Below are 15069 nucleotides of genomic sequence, written 5' to 3'. Positions count from 1 at the left end.
GAAAGGGAAGGCATGTGAGAATTAAGTGAGGTCGGTGTCCAGTACCCACTAAATGGTAAAACTTCTCAAAGGCAGGGACGCATCTGTTTTGCATATTTACAGAATGTCATACGTTGAAGTACGGGGCTTGGCCACGGGGTTAGAACATTTCTGTAAAGAGTAAGTAAGGAACCAGACACAAAGCAAGAAATCAAGAATTGTAACCATGCAATATTCTTAATATTTCTTACACTCGCCTACAACAGTCCTGGTGTTTAGTAAACTAACACACACACCCATCTGGGGCTGCGGAGAGTCCGCCTAGGTGAGCTCCGCAAGGTGAGTCCCCAGAGCAGGGAACTCGCAGGCTGAGCAGTCGCAGCCTAGCAGGTCCGCGCTCCTCCCGCCCTGCCCAGCTCTGCCGGCGGAGGTGCCGGCCAATCCCACGACCGGTTCAAAGGGCCAATCAGGCCGCGCTTTACAGGGGCCGCGCCGGCGGCGGCGGGGCCGCGCGCGAGGCGGGACTGCAGCCGATCCCGGGACCGCCCTGCCCAGGCGCAGTGGGGCTCGGCGCGGCTACGTGCAGAATCTCTCTAGCTAAAATGTAATTTCAGATTGGACAAGTACTGTAAGTGACCCGCCTCTCAGTCCCACGTGGGCGCCGGGGGCTTTTGCTGGCGCGCAGGCTCTTAGCGCGCACGCCCAGAAAGAGGCTTCTCCAACCCGGCCCGGCCCTTCCCTCCCTTTTCCCGCAGTGGTTTCCTCCTCCTGCCCTTCCTCCTCCTCCCCTTCCTCCTCCTCTGGCCGCTTAGTCTCACACCCGCCGGGCCGTTGCTCCCGAGACGTTGTTGAGTCCCCTGTGTCCTCTTCTGGGTGAGGCGTCCGGCCACTCAAGGGAAGGGAAGGGAAGGGTCGGCCTTGACTGTATCCCCAAGGCTGCCCGTTAGGTGTCTGGAACCCGTGCTGCTTCCTCTCCGATCAGTGCCCCTTTAACTATATTCCGTTCTCTTTCTCTCCTCCGCTTACCCTTGTAGGGCATTTTCCCGGCATTTGAGGAGCCCTTAATTCAAGTCTGGCTACCGAAGGCATTTTTAGGCTAGTGTTGCTTGTAGCTTTAAACGCTTCCAGCACTTGTGATAATGTTTGAGGCACAGCTGAGTTTACATGAGATAATGCTGTTTGTTTACAGTTGTCCTGAGTAGAAAGGCCTAGGGATATCTTTCCATTTTTATCCGTTTCGTTTTTATTTAAAGATTGACAAGGGGCCGGGCGCGGTGGCTCACGCCTGTAATCCCAGCACTTTGGGAGGCCGCGACGGGCGGATCACGAGGTCAGGAGAATCGAGACCATCCTGGCTAACACGGTGAAACCGCGTCTCTACTAAAAATACAAAAAATTAGCTGGGCGTGGTGGTGGGCGCCTTTAGTCCCAGCTACTCGGGAGGCTGAGGCTGGAGAATGGCGTGAACCCAGGAGGCTAATCTTGCAGTGAGCTGAGATCGTGCCACTGCACTCCAGCCTAGGGGACAGAGAGAGACTCCGCCTCAAAAAAAAAAAAAAAAAAAAAAAATTGACAAGGTGCAAAATGGTGAATTTCCCTCATCTTGGGCTGTTTTCCACTAAAGCGCTTGTGTATCTTAACACATTTCTTCTCTGAAGAGTCAGTCATGACATGACCAAAGTCTGAAAAGCAGTTATCCTTTGGTTAAATTTTAAAGTATGAGACCAAGAGGGGTGAGGTGCTTATTCTTTTGAATTGTACATCATAATGAAAGAAGGGAGAGTCTTTTATTTTGTGGCTGTTATTTAAATGGTAGAGTTTTACTTTGTATAGTTTTTGCTTGCTTTTCCTCTTTTTTCTATGATCCACCACGTGTATGCCCTGATTTTTTTCCTTTTTAACTTGCTTGCTGGATTTTCCAGCCAGATGACTGCCGCTTGGTCTTCTGGGAGTCTCCTGTTAATGGGGCCCTCATGCTTGGCTGTTGACCTGATGGCCACTGGCCTGGCTCTTGGAGGATCTCCTAGCGGGAGGCCTAGAGCACTGTTATTAAGGATGATTTGGGGAACAGATCAGAGGGGGTCAGCTGGGCCTGGAGATCGATTTTGAGGGGGAGGGAGGTTGGGAGCCTGCCTGGCTGGATTTGGAAGTCAAAACATGTGTGCTGGGAGAAGGGCATAACCCCAGAGGGTGGAGAGCTGTGTCTTTCTGGATGAAATTAAGAAGTTTACTGGGAGGAGGCTGGGCCTTCCAGGCGGTGTTAGTTTTTGCTGTGGGCCTTGTCTTTTCCTGAAATTTGGTTCCCTTTCCCTAACCTTTCACTTATTAGTTTAAATAGTTCCCTTTACCTAACCTTTCACTTATTGATTTAGATAGTTTAAATCACAGTCAATTACCAGCTGGTTTTTAAAACAATTTGAGGTAATGAATCTTGCCCTTAATCTCCTAGCCAGAGTGGAATCCCCTACCCCCACCCCCAAGGGGATTTGAAATGATTATTTTACCAGAATGTGCTACAGAGATGACTTACTCTCTCACCCGCCCACCTTTTTATAATGGAGGAGAATCAACCCAAGTGGTGTAAGAGATCATCCAAATCAGTTCTTCATGTATTCATTTGTTCACTCATCTTGCCCTCATACTTTGGGCCCAGAATGGTCGTATGAGCAGATGAGTAAGACTTGGTCTCTGCTTTTATGCTTTTAAGCTTTCATCCAGTTTGCTTCCGTCCACTTTGATGAGGGAGATTATGTGATAGTGAGATGAGTACAGTGAAAAGGTATGCAGAAGACTCCCAGGGGTTGAGAGAAGGGCAAATGGCTCAACATGGGGAAGCCAATTGGGGAGGACTTCCCGGAAGGGACTGCTGGAGCTGAGTTCCAAAGCCTTAGTATCAGTGGGCTGGAGAAAGGGTGAGGGATTATATGAACCAGGAACAGCATGTGCAGAACTACAGAAGCATGGCACATGGTTGATTAGTATGGCTGTGCAGGAAAGGCTGAGGTGGAAAGTCACCTGACAGGAGGTTGGGGAGGGTGAAGGCCAGATCAGGAAGGGTCTGGTGAATCATCTTAGGGAGTTTGAAATATATCTCCAGGACAAACAGTGATGCTCTCAGGTTTATGTTATAGAAAATTAATTCTGGCTGCAGTTTGGACAATGAATTGGATTGGTGAAGGCTGGATAGAGGTAATTGTAATATAGGTGAGAGAGGTGTTAGGGTGTATAGTTATGGGAATGGAGAGAGATTAGGAAAATAGAATGGTTAGGAATGTTATAAAGTTTTGGTGCCATAAAAGAAATAGCACTTAAATATCAAATTTTCTTTTTTTCTTCTCAGCAAGGCAATTTACTTCTATAGAAGGGTGTGCCCTCACAGATGGAGCAATGGTGAGCGCACACCTGGACAAGGGAGGGGAAGGGGGTTTTATTCCTAATGCATGTGGCCCCTGCTGCTGTGTTGTTCACCTATTGGCTAGGGTTAGACTGCACAGGCTAAACTAATTACAGTTGGCTAATTTAAAGAGAGTAACGGGGTGACTGCTTTGGCGAGAAAAATGGTTATGGCAGAGCAGGAAATCAGAATGAGTCAGGGTGCAGAATGAGCAGGTAATCGGAATGAGTCAGTGAGTCTGAGTGGAGCAGGTGATCGAAAAAGGTTGCTTTATGAGGAAGTTAAGTTTAAAAGTAGAAAATAATTGAACATACTGACATATTAATTCTTTGAAGAGAAATTTAGAGCTCATATCTAATGGAAATTAATTACTGATTGAGTGTAGGGATAAGAAGGAATGTAGTCATCAGTAGGTGTTCTTGAGTGGGCTATTTTGTAGCAGCTTTAGTGAGGAATAATTGACATCCAATAAACTGTACCTATTGAGAGTGCCTAATTGGAGAAGTTTTGTTATATACATATGCCTATGAAAACCATCATGACCATCAAGAGAACATACCTAATAACCCCAAAGATTGCTTGTACCCTTTTTAATTCCTCTTTGTATACCCTCTAAGGTAAAGTATATCTTAAATCTTTTGTCCATTTTAAAAAATGAGCCTTTTATTTTCTTTTTATTGAGCTTTGAGAATTCTTTATTCTAAGTTCTTTATCATGTGTAACTTGCAAATATTTTATCTTATTTTGATGCTTGTCTCTTAACAGTGTCTTTTGAAATCAGCATTAATTTTGATGAAGTCCAGTTTATGATTTTGGTTAAATAAATGTTGCCAATCTGATTTTTTATGGATCATGGTTTTTGTGTTTTATCTAAGATATCTTTGCTTAACTAAGGTTTCAAATATTCCTCCTATTTTTAAAAGAAGTTTTGTCATTTTTGGTTTTATATTAAATCTGTGATCATTTTAAGATAATTTTTGTATAGGACATGAAATATGGAATAAAGTTTTTTTTGCATATGGCTATCCAGTGGTTCCAGCACCATTTGCTGAAAAGCCTATCTTCGTTGAATTGCCTTTGCACCTTTGTTCAAAAATCAGTTTACCATGTATACACTGGCGCAATTTTGTGTTTTATTTTGTTCAATTGATCTCTTGTCTATTTTAATGCCAATACTACAGTCTTGATAAATATAGCTTTGTAATAAGTACTGAAATCAGCTAGTATAAGTCCTTTAATTTTGTTCTTTTTAAAATTTGTTTTGATTATTCTAGGTTTTATTTCCATATGAATTTTTTAATCACTTTGTCCATTTCGAAATAAAGGCCTATTTAGATCTTAACTGGAATTGTATTGAATGAATACGTTAATTTGGGGGGAGAATTGACATTTGAAATACCAAGTCTTCTGACCCGTGGACACATTATATCTGTTCATTTATTCAAGTCTTCCTTATTTCTCTAGGCAATATTTTGTAGCTCTCAATACATAGGTCTTACACATCTTTGTTGGATTATCTGTAGGTATTTCCTATTTTTTGATGATATTGTAAATGATATTAAAATTTTATGTATTTTAAAAATTTAATTTCCAGTTGTTTTCTTGATACTGGTATATTGATCGTGTATCCTGAAATTTTGCTAACGTGCTTATTATTTCTAAGAGCTTTTTTGTAGATGCCATCAGATTTTCTATTTAGGTGATCCTGTCATCTGTAAATAAAGATAGTTTTACTTCCTTTCCAATGAGGTTGCCTTTTATTTTTCTTGCTGTATTCCACTAGCCAGAACCATTGCTTTACATAGAACTGATGAGAGCTGACATCTTGCCTTCTTCCTGATCTGAGGGAGATCCATTCATTTTTTCATCGTTAAGTATGATGCATGATTCTAGTTGTATGTCTTTTGTAGATATGGTTTATCAGGTTTGGGAAGTTTCATTGTATTCCTACCTTACTGAGAATTTTTTTAAAGGAATAATGGATGTTGTAATTTTGTTGTTTTTCCTATGACTGTTGTGATCATTTTTTTTTTTTTGAAACGGAGTTTCACTCTTGTTGCCCAGGATGAAGTGCAATGAATGGCGTGATCTCAGCTCACTGTAACCTCCATTTCCTGGGTTCAAGTGATTCTTTTGCCTCAGCTTCCCGCGCAGCTGGGATTATAAGCATGAGCCACCACACCCAGCCAATTTTTTTATTTTTTCAGTAGAAATGGGTTTCTTTATGTTGGTCAGGCTGGTCTTGAACCCCTGACCTTAGGTCATCTGCTTGCCTCGGCCTCCCAAAGTGCTGGGATTACAGGCATGAGCCACTGCGCACGGCTGATCATTCGTATTTTTAAAAAAGATTCTTAATGTGTTGAATTACATTTATTGATTTTTTTTTTTTTTTCCCAGTGTTAAATCTTGTGTTCAACCCTATTTATCAGGTCACGGCATATTATCCTTTTTTTATATTGTTGAATTTTATTAGCTGAAGTTTGAAGAATTTTTGTATCCGTCCTTATGATGCATATTGATCTACAGTTTTCTTATATCATCTAAATACCCGATCTCTCAGTAAATCTGGCCTCATAGAATGAATTAGGAAGTATTTCTTCCATTTTGATTTTTTCTGAAAGAGATTATGTAGAATTGGTATTTTTGTTTCTTAAATGTTATTGCAACACTATTCACAATAGCAAAGACATGGAATCAATGTAAATACCCATCAGTGGTAGACTGGATAAAGAAAATGTGGAACATATACACCATGGGATACTATCCAGCCACAAAAAGAACAAGATCATGTCTTTTACAGCAGCATGTATGGAGCGAGCTAGAGAACATTATCCTGAGCCAGCTAACATAGAAACAGAAAACCAAAAATACTGCATGTTCTTACAAGTGAGAGCTAAACAATGAAAACAAATGGACACAAAGAGGGGAACAACAGACACTGAGATCTACTTGAGGGTTGGGGGTAGGAGGAAGGAGGATTAGAAAAAATAATTTGTTAATATAAAAAATGCAAATCTAAAGCATTTAAATAAACTTTATTCAGTTTATTGAAAGTTTAACCGAATCTTATAAACAAGTTTTAAAAAATCCATTCACAATTCCAAAAAAAACCCACAAAACCCTGTTTAGTAGGTTTCACTAGTGAAGCCATCAGAGCATGGAGTTGTTCTTTTGGGGGCAGGAGGCTAAATACAAAGTTGTTTGATTACATAGATATAGGACTGTTCAGGTTATCCATTTCCTTTTCCTCCCAGCTTTATTGATGTATGATTGACGAGTAAAAATTGTACATACTCAAGATGTGCAATGCAATTTGATATACATTATGAAATGATTACCACAGTCAAGCTAAATATATCCATCACCTCATGTAGTTAGTCTTTTTTTGTGTGGTGAGAACACTTAGGATTTACTCTCTTAGCACATTTAAAGTATACAGTGAATTATCAACTGTAATCGCTATGTTGTACATTAGATCTCCAGAAATTTTTCTAATAACTGAAAGTTTGTATTCTTTGATGAACATCTCCCCATTTCCTCAATCCCTGGTAACTGCCATTCTCCTCTCTGTTTTTATGAGTTGACTTTTTTAGATTCTACATATAAGGGATATCATGCAGCGTTTCTTTCTGTTCTTGGCTTATTTCACTTAGGATGTTGTACTCCAAGTTCATCCGTGTTTTGGCAAACAGCAGGAATCTTTTTTGAGGCAGAATAATATTCCATTGCATATATATGTATGACATTTTCATTATTCATTCACCCATCTATGGACATTAAAGTTGTTTTCATATCTTAGTTATTGTGAGTAATGCTGCAATGAACATGGGAGTACAGCTATAACACCAAGTAGTGATTTTTCTTTGGGATATATATCCAGAAGTAAGATTACTGTATCATATGGTAGTTCTATTTTTATTATTTTGAGGAACTCTGTACTGTTTGCCATAATGGCTGCACCAATTTACATTCCCACCAACAGTGTACAACAATTCCCTTTTCTCCATATTCTCATCAATACTTATTCTTTGACTTTTGATAATAGCTATCATAATAGGTGTGAAGTGATTTCTCATTGTGCTTTTGATTTACACTTAGTCATGGGTGAGCATGTTTTTATGTACCTATTAGGCATTTGTATGTCATCTTTGGGAAGATGTCTATTCAAGTTCTTTGCCCATTAAAAGAAATCAAGTTACTTATTTTGAGTTGTATACATTTTTAAAAATATATTTTGGATTTTAAGCCCTTATTGGGATATATGATTTGTAAATATTTTCTCTTTTAGAGGGTGCTTTTTCATGTTCTCGATTGTTTCCTTTACTGTGCAGAAACTTTGATGTAGCCTCACTTGTTTATTTTTGCTTTTATTGCCCATGGTTTTGATGTCATATCCAAAAAATCATTGCCAAGATCAATGTGGAGGAGTTTTTTGTCTATTTTCTTCTATGAGTTTTAAGGTTTCAGGTCTTAGGTTTACATCTGTAATCCATTTTGAGTTGATTTTTGTGTATAGTATAAGGGTTCAATTTCATTCTTTCACATGTGACTATCCAGTTTTTCCAACACCATTTATTGAAGAGACTTCCCTTTCCCCATTGTGTATTTTTGTTGCTTTTGTCAAAGAGTAGTTGATTGTATATGAGTAGTTTATTTCTGGGTTTTCTATTGGTTCCATTAGTGTATATGTCTCTTTTTATTCCAGTGCCATATTGTTATGATTATTATGACTTTGTAATATAATTTGAAATTGGAAAGTGTGATGTCTTCAGCTTTGTTCTTCATTCCCAAGATTGCTTTAGCTATTTGGAGTTTTTTATGGTTCCATATGAATTTTAGGATTGTTTTTCTCTATTTTTTTTGACAAATGCCAGTGGTATTTTGATAGGAATTACTTTGAATCTGCAGATCACTTTGGGTAGTATGGTTATTTTAGCAATATTATTTCTACCAATCCATGAACATGGATTTCTTTCCGTTTATTTGTGTCTTCTTCAGTTTCTTTCATCATAGGTTTATAGTTTTCAATAGACAGATCTTTCACCTCCTTGGTAAGTTTTTTCCTATTTTTTCCTTTTCGATGCCCTTCTAAGTGGGATTGTTAGTTTCTTTTTGGCATAGTTCATTGTTAGTGAATAGAAATGCAGCTGATTTTTGTACGTTGATTTTGTATTCTGCAGCTTCATCGAATTAATTTATTCCAGCAGGTTTTTTTTGAGTCTTTGGGTGGTTTTCTACATATAACATCATGTCATCTGTAAACAGACAATTTTATGCCTTCCTTTCCAGTTTGGATGCCTTTCATTTATTTTTCTTGTGTAGTTGCTCTAGCTAGGACTTCCAATACTGTGCTGAATAATAGTGGTAAGAGTGGGCATTCTCTCTTGTTCCTGATCTTAAAGGAAAAGCTTTCAGCTTTTTAATGTTGAGTATCATATTGGCTTTGGGCTTGTCATATATGGTCTGTATAATGTGAGGTGGATTCCTTCTATATCTAATTTGTTGATAGTTTTTATTGTGAAAGTATGTTGAATTTTGTCAAATGTTTTTGCAGAATCTATTGAGATATAGCATTTTTATCCTTTGTTCTGTGAGTGTAGTGTATCACATTTATTGATTTCCATATGTTGAGTCATCCTTGCATTACAAGGATAGTTACTTACTTGATTATGGTGAATGATCTTTTTAATGTGCTGTTGAATTTGGTTTGCTAGTATTTTATTGGGGATTTTTGCATCTGTGTTCATTGTGGATATTGGCCTGTAATTATCTTTTCTCATAATGTCTTTGTCTAGCTTTAGTTTAAGGGTAATGGTAATGCTGGCCTCATAAAATGAGTTTGGAAGTATTCCTTCCTCTTTAATTTTTTGTAAGAGTTCAAGAAGACTTGTATTAATTCTTTAAATGTTTGGTAGAATTTATACTCTACCCAATTCCCTGTGAGTTATGGGGCTTTCTACTCTGGCTGTTAGGAATAGAACTCTTCCTGACCTTATGTGAAGCCCACTGATTTGTTCACTCTAATCCTTTTTGGTGCTTCTGCCTCAGATTGTTTTCACATATGGATGCATTAGTATGGATGATTAGTACTCTCCTGAATGCTTGGGGAGTACCTTTGCAATTCTCTGGAATTCTTCTCTGCAGCTCTCTCCTCTCTTGCCCAAGATTCTAGCCTTTTTGTTCGCCACAGACTTTCAGCGCTGTCTCCTCAACTCAGGGAGACTGCTGGGCTTGGCCTGTGTTTGTCCTTCTTGTGCCACCATCTGCAGACATTTCCCAGGCATTAAACTTGAACCATTGAAGGACTTATTTCATTTTTTCCCATCTCTGTGTTATTACTCTGTTGCCTCATGTCCAGTGTCTTGAGAATCTTCATTTTCTATTTTTTCCCCCATTGTTTTAAGCTGGGAGGTAAATATGATTCCTGTTACTGCATCTTGGCTGAAATTGGAAGCATTCAACTAGAATTTTTGAGGAAAATGTAAAGAAAGGACTATTTAAAGATATGAGGAAGGGATTTTTGAGGTACTCGGGTACCAGTAATAAAGGGGAACTTTTACCACTTCAGGGTGCTAAGAGCATGGTGAAGGAAGTATATCAGAGGGAAAAACATAAGATATACCTAAATTAGGATAATTTTCAATAAAAGAACTATTGAGTAAAGTGAGGGCAGCCTGAATGCCTGAACAAGAAGACTGTTACATCCTTAGACCCAAAAGGGTGAGGGAAGGACTGGTTACCAGAACCCAAAAGGAGAAATCGTGTGGAGAAGGCTGCCTGGAGAGTTATTTTGGCCCAAGAGAAGCAGCTGGCCCGGGCCAACTCTATGGGAAAGGAGGCCTGACCTTACTCTCCTCCTTCCTTTGAGGCTTCAGCTAGAGCTCTCCATTGCTCAAACCCAACTAAAAGACAGAGGATTAGAGAGTCTTGGAGATCCAGACTATTGTCCCCAGGACAGATAGCGGGGAGAGAAGCTGGAGAATGGATATGTAGTTGGGGAGGAATATACAGTGACGTGTATAGAGTGGGCTTAGGAAGGATAGGAAAACCAAATAAAAATTGTTCAGGCTAAATATATTACCAGTCCCTTAACCATCTAGATTTGGGGCTGAGCTACACTGAAATCCTTTGCAGACTAGGCTGGAGAGCTGAGTAGCTTGGATTCTGCTGAACAGGCTATGGGAGAGAGATTAAGAAAGGACTCGGTTACTGACTGGATATTGCAAGACAAAAATTGAGAAGAAGACAAAAGTCTTTAAAATGAAGAATGAGGCCAAGCCTGGTGGCTCATGCCTGTAATCTCAGAACTTTGGGAGGCCAAGGTGGAAGGATAGCTTGAGCCCAGGAATTCGAGACGAGCCTGGTCAACATGGCAAAACCCCGTTTCTATAAAAAATTTAAAATTATTGTGTCATGATGGTGCATACCTGTACTCCCAGCTACCCGTGAGGCTGAGGTGGGAGAATCGCTTGATCCCAGGAGGCTGAGGCTACAGTGAGCTATATAATTGCATCACTGCACTCCAGCCTGGGTGGTAGAGTGAGACCCTGTCTCAAAAGTAAATAAATAAATAAATAAATAAATAAATAAATAAAGAGTGACTTAGATCAAACTCAATCTAGTTAACCAAATGTTGGGATTGAAGAATTATGTAGCAGCTTTGACATTTGAATAAGGCTATTTTCAGTATCTTTTAAAAACTGTCATGTAACATAGTAGAAAGAACATAGGGTTGAAATCCTTCTCTGTTATTCACTGACTCTTTGACCCTGGCAGGTGACCTAACTGCTCAGAACCTTGGTTTCCCATCTAAAAGTTGCAGAAAAGATTAGCAAGGCCATCTAATAAGTCACTGGCATCACATCTTGCACAGAGTAAATGTTCATAAGAAATTTATTGATGTAAGATGAGGGTTGGCTCAAAATATAAGTATGTCTAAGAAACATTTGGATTCATGTGAAGGTACATATTGATAAAACACAAATAACACTAATTCTAGTGAACCCTTAAGGGAAGAATAGTGTATTTGACAAGGATTACCTCAGAGTTCCCCTTCAAAGACAGTTTGTGAAGATGCCCCAGCTCCCTTTGCCTTCTCCCTTAAAGAGCAGATTATTTTTTATGTTAGTGTCATAGATAGTTTGTTACTATCAAGAACAACTTATCCTTGTCAGAGTTTGGATGCTGGGCTGGATGGGCCAGTGATATGTCCCAGCATGTGTTGTATCCAGGGGGCCTCCAGAAAGGTAGAGGGAAAAGGAAGACTTGCCATGTGCTTACCATGTGCAGCTAGCCCAGCTTATCTCATCTCCATGCAGTGTCATGTGGAAACATGGGTAACTGAAGATCATTCTAATTAAATATGGTTAGTGCCTTTTAATGCTGCTGCTTCTCTTTTTCTTTTATTTCTCTTAATGCTGCTGCTTCTCTTTTCTGCATGTCATGGCGGAAAGTTACAGGAACTGCAAATGTATAGCATGGAGAAAAGAAGACCCTATAGGAGGTCATGAGAGTCATCTTAAAACATTTGAAAGGGTAGCCCATGTATAAGGGTGAAAAAGGCAGTTTGGATGATCCTTTGGGATAAAAATTAGGACTAGAGGGTAGAAGCTATACAAAGCACAGTTCAGCTCAATACAGAGAAGGTCTTCCTTCCTACTCCTGTAATGGCTGCTCATTGAGAACATTCCGACAGCCCAGAGAGGGAAAGGTAAATGGCCTCGAAACCTCCACTGTATTTCTTTTTGCTGGATGTCATTGCAGTAAGCAGGTTTTGTGTGTCTTTCCTGAAATCTTTTATGATAGGTCTTTATACAGTACAGTGGTTCTCAAACTCTAGCATCCATCAGGATCACCTGGAGGCCTTTTTAAAGCACAGACTGCTGAAGCCCACTGCAGTGTTTCTGAGTCATTGGAGCTGGAAGGGGGCCTGACTTTGAATTTCTACCAAGTTCCCTGGTGATACTAATGCTGCTGCTCTTCTAGAGACCACCAATGGCCCTGTTAAAATTTGAGAAAATAAAACTTTGAGAACCACTGTATTGCATGAAGAAAATAGAGCTTTTGCTCTATTCTTTTTTAAAAAATAATACCAGTGGGGTCATACTGTACCATCTAAGAACTTGCTTTTTTAGTTAGTAATATATAATTAGCAGCTTTCTTTTTTTCTCATGCTTTTTAACAACCACTGATGTATCAATTTTGGAAAGTCCCCTATTAATAATCATTTAATTTCCTTCTAGGGTGTTCGTGGATATGTTCTTGCATTTACATAAAAAGGTTGTGGTGGATGTTTTTGTGTATCTTTTTGGTGAGCCAGTGCATAAATTCTTAGATGATAAATTCTTAGAAGTTAAACTGTTGGGTAAAAGACTTGATTTTAAAAGTGGACAGATAATACTAAATTATTCTATCAGAGGTGGAATCACTTTTCTACGAAAAGTGTATGAAACTGCCTGTTTCTCCACACTTTTGCCAAGTGGATATTATCAAAATTTTCAATTTCCTATTTGTTAGATGTAAAATTAGATCTTAGTGTTGTTTTGATTTATATTCCTACACTGTTTGTGAGTTGAAAGATTCCTATGTATTTATTTTTCTGTGAACTGTAAGTTTGTATTCTTTGCATTATAGGTAGAGGGAACAGTATGAATAAAAGCACCAAGCCTTCCTTCGAATAGTTTCTAGTAGTTTTGTAGCACTGATGTATGAAGGTTGAGGTTAGGGAGAGAGGCCGGGAGCTAAGGTAAGAGAGGCAGGCAGGGCCCTGAGCTTAGAGGTCCTTGTGGGGCAAATAAAGATACTGGGCTTTATTTCGGGCAGAAGAAGCATTGGTGCTGTTTAAGCTTGTACTTTAGCTAGTGGTACTTTTGACAGAGACATGTTTGTGGAATGGTCAAGTCTAATGTTTAATCTTCAAATAATTCATTCTTTAGGCCTTTCATCTTTGGCCTTAAAGCTACAAGACCAGGGCCAAGCATGGTGACTCATGTCTGTAATCCCAGCACTTTGGAAGGCCACGATGGGCAGATCACTTAAGGCCAGGAGTTCGAGACCATTCTGGGCAACATGGCAAAACCCTGTCTCTACTAAAAATACAAAAACAAATTAGCTGGGTGTGGTGGTATGTGCCTGCAATCCCAGCTAATTGGGAGTCTGAGGCAAGAGAATTGCTTGAAACCCGAGAGGCAGAGGCTACAGTGAGTGGAGCTTGCACTACTGCACTCCAGCATGGGTGACAGTGTGAGAAAAAAAAAAAAGCTACCAGACCAGTCTTCATAAACAGGTAAACGTAAGAAGGGGCCAAAGACTTCATCCCATCTGTGGCTTGGCATTGTCTCTGAGGAGGAAATTTTGCATGATCACAAGGAGAATGGATTTTGTTGCTTTACCTGATACTGTCCTCAGTTCCTCTTGAATTTGCTGAGATCTTACAGCAGTCAGTAACATTGGTGGGTTCTTTTGTTGTTTTAATTTGAGTGACTTTCTGGGAAAAACTGTGGATTTCGGCCAATATGCTAATGATAATAGCATTGCTTTGAGAGTCTGGTTCTGTAGAAAATCATTTCATAGTTAATTATGTCAGCAAATCAACAGAAACCTCTTGAAGAAGAAAGCAATGAGGGGAGAAACTGTATGTATATGTTTAAATTATTCAGAACTCAAAGAGAGGTCAGGAATTCACATTTCAAAAGGAAGAATCTATGTAAGAAGAAATCACTAAATTTGCGTATCATTTCCCCATTATGGGCATTATGGGCCTAGTTTTGTAATTGGCATATTAGGGATTAAAATGAAATAATTCTGCATTTAGAATTAGGAAATGAGTCCCCCCCACCTCCCCACCGCTATCTCCCTTTCTGTCTCCAGGGTCCTGGCACAGGAATAAGACACTATCACATTTAAATGTCTGCATTTAGGGAACTTGGGGTGTCCATTGGGTTTGTAGAAGATGGACTGACTCTGTTGATCCACTTGTTGGGTGGACCCTCTCTCCATCGTCCTTCTCTCCTCAGTGTGTGTTCCTATTTAAATGGGGTCCCCTTGCTTGGGAGGGAGACTGCTCCAAAGAGGAGCATGGTGCTTCAGCCACAAGCCACGTAGAAGGCTTGCTCATAATGCTGCTAGAACTCTGCAGAGGAAGAAAATTTTTTTATAGTCTTTTTATTTTAAAAGATGTTTGACTATTTTATATATTCATAATCCTCTTCTCCACAACCCAGTAATTCCACTGACTACTACATTACAATGCATTGTACTCATACAAGGAAGGTAGGGGGCAGAGCATTTTCAGTTAATATCTAATGTTTTCCGCAGTAGGATTTATCGTGACATCAGGTAGTCTGTATTAACTGGATCATGGAGAAGACATTTCTAATGATCATCTGAGAAGGCTTTACAGGATAAACAGATTTGAAACTTCATTCTGTGTATGCCCAGGACACAGACAGCTTGGTTAGTGTGGAAAGCCAAGTCATTTCAGGGATGGTAGAAAGAGTTCAGCTCTGGCTGATAACAAACCTGAACTTTTTTTTTTTTTTTTTTAAAGATTCTTGTTTTTTCAATATTGTACTTTAAGTTCCAGGATACATGTGCAGAACCTGCAGGTTTGTTACATAGGTATACATGTGCCATAGTGATTTGCTGTACCTATTGACCGGTCCTCTAAGTTCCCTCCCCTCATCCCCCCACCCCCA

General features: G+C 39.6%; 1 protein-coding gene across 6 annotated transcripts in view; it reads left to right on the top strand.

Annotated features, from left to right (window-relative positions):
- Positions 1-481: 481 nt before the first annotated feature.
- The window catches only part of FGGY (FGGY carbohydrate kinase domain containing), a 448924-nt gene continuing 434336 nt past the window's right edge, over positions 482-15069 (top strand). For 3 of the 6 annotated variants that reach the window (XR_002725457.1, XM_023187447.1, XM_023187462.1), the window contains exon 1: positions 654-852. The gene's annotated coding sequence lies outside the window, so the exon portion shown is untranslated. Of the gene's footprint in view, positions 608-653; positions 853-15069 lie in introns of those variants that run through there. The other 3 variants (XM_023187457.1, XM_031934004.1, XM_026454156.2) reach the window with 3 other exon arrangements.

The sequence above is a fragment of the Piliocolobus tephrosceles genome, chromosome 1, assembly GCF_002776525.5.
Source record: "Piliocolobus tephrosceles isolate RC106 chromosome 1, ASM277652v3, whole genome shotgun sequence".
Lineage (NCBI taxonomy): Eukaryota > Metazoa > Chordata > Mammalia > Primates > Cercopithecidae > Piliocolobus > Piliocolobus tephrosceles.
This window is presented reverse-complemented; position numbering and strand designations above follow the sequence as displayed.